This window comes from Montipora capricornis, chromosome 14 (genome assembly GCF_036669925.1).
Source record: "Montipora capricornis isolate CH-2021 chromosome 14, ASM3666992v2, whole genome shotgun sequence".
In the NCBI taxonomy this organism is placed as follows: Eukaryota; Metazoa; Cnidaria; class Anthozoa; order Scleractinia; family Acroporidae; genus Montipora; species Montipora capricornis.
The window spans coordinates 32,962,557-32,965,056 of NC_090896.1; positions in this window are offsets into that span (position 1 = coordinate 32,962,557).

The window sequence follows — 2,500 nt, forward strand, 5'->3', positions numbered from 1 at the left end:
CCATTTACCAACTCAGAGCTTAGTTAAAAGAGCAAACGTGCAAAAAAATCGAACAAAATCAAATCTCTTCGGCAAGCCTACAAAAGTCAACTTCACACGTTTTGTAGCCTCTAGCAAGTATTCAAACAGGCTGTGTTTTTTTTTCCTTGAAGTTTTTTTGTTTATCCGAGAAAAGCCACATTTTCAATTTAACCTCCAGACTCTATTTTACTATAGCGAGCCCCAACCAACTCGGCCGAAAATCGACCATTTTCGTTTGATTCGCATGTTCGAATTTATTGAGCGCAGAAAGTTGTCATAAAACCAGCTTATTGCAACACCGTTCCGTGTCCAGAAAAGCAATTTCGAGAATATTGGATTGATCAAACTATCTGGTAACTATCTGAGTAAAATAAGTCGGTGACAAGAATTTTCAATTTGACCATGTGCCATATCTCGGAATTCCATAAGATTAAGTATTTTACCAAAGGAAGGATAGGTCTTTTAATTTATGTAAAATTTACTTTGGGCATGTGACTTAGAATTCGTCAAAACATTATTCAAAATCGACTACGTTGATGGAGTGCGTGACGAAATTATTATCACTGTACGTGTAACGTGTATTGGCACTGTACATCCTAATATTACTTTAGTTCGAAACGTCAGCATTAGCAACATATACATAACATTACAATGTTTACCTTCTACGGTTTGGGATATCCTGAATCCTGCAAACTGATTCTTTGCCTGCATATTTCCAGCGGCGTTCTCGACGGTGCTAGCTATCACCCGAATTTAAAGAGAAACAGTCACTGCCAAGTTCTTATCCATATCTGTATCATTGTCTGTATCCGCAATCTGGGATATTTGAGCCACCTCATTCAGCCAGTTGTAACCACTAAAGCGTTATTTAATGTGCGATTTTCGCTTTTCCACTTTGAAGACACTTGAAAGTCCTCCATATTGACTAAAAACGTGTATCCGAGGCAAGCACCTGTCACAACATTTTCACACGGGGGTGGGGTGGGGATTTCTGCAAAGTACAGACAGAGTCAGGGGATTGGGTCCCTTTATCTGGTAAAAATCAACATTTTACGGGTCAAATGTAGATCGAGACTGTGCAAGGAGTAAGTAAAGCGCGAGGGAAATTGAAAATTGACCAGCAAAGCCGCTCAAAAACCATACCCTTCGGGCACGTTGGGGTCGCACATAATTAGATAGCTCAATCTGGGAATACCCACCACCCTCCCTCCCCTCCATTGGGAAAGCAGGCACAAAATCCAGGCTGCAACAACAGCTATAGAGCAACGACCTTGAAAGGACCAAATACCATTCTCGAAAATGGTCGATAACTCCGAAATACCGTATTTCCATAAAAAGTAACACGTATATCTGATCATTTAATTGCTTTATTAGAAAATGTAAAGTGCCATGAATAGAGTAACAGTATCTATATTGATTTAACTATATCACACAATCAAACAGGAATAAAAGTTCTGTTAAAAGAAAACCGAGTAAAATAATGTCACATTTCAGTGACAGCTCTTTGTCGGCAACATTTTGTTGTATTTCCTGTTGTGTTATGAATATCTTCTAAAGGTCATCAAGCCTTAATTGATCCTTGTTATCAGCATAAAAATGTTCCTCACTAGTAACCAAAATTTTATTTAAACACTAATAAAGAACTCGTTTTCAAAACTAGAGGGTATCAATGAGGTTTACTGTCTACCGTCAAATGAACTAAAATACAACCGTCAATCGTCAAAACTGCCTATTTTTAACCCTCAAAGGGAACCCCCATTGACACCCTCATACTGGGCACATTAGTTCGTCTTTATGATCATTTCTAATTTCCTTATGATCTTCTTCTTCTTCTTCTTCTCGTTTCTTAATCGTTGCGTATATAAGAAAAAATGCAATAGTATTCTCATTGGCCTTAAGGGGGATCAGATAAAAACATTCTTGATTGTTAGCATGTTGAACTACAATCCTAGACAAAACTGTTGGGAAGGTTAGCACTTTTGAGGTCATCATTGCTTGTCTCCCCTCCCCCCTCCTTCAATTTTGTGCAAAACTGAATGGTTTCACTGGGAAATTGTTGAATTACCTTACAAAATTGAATAGGGGGGGCTATGTATAAGAAAGTGAAACTATTTCTTTTGAGGTTTAACAGAAGCGGGTTGCAATACAGCTCTGGTGTGATTCATTTACATAACCTTTCCAATTACTTTTGTCTACGATTGTCTGAAAATTCTGGGTGTGGTCTTAAATTGGAAAGACGACTTTTTTCTTAGCGTTTACAGTTCCTTTGAAAAACAAACACAATTAGTGCTTGCTTTAACATTTAACTGCTTTTTGCCATGTTATCATGAATTTTAGGCGTTTATCTGGTTAAAATAAGGCAAGTTTTCAACTTTCATTACATGTGTTAGGACGTCATGTTGCATTGGTGTCTCAATACGGTATTAAATTGTAGAGCAAATAACATGATGGAAATTCCTTCGTAAATGAACAGAAAGGG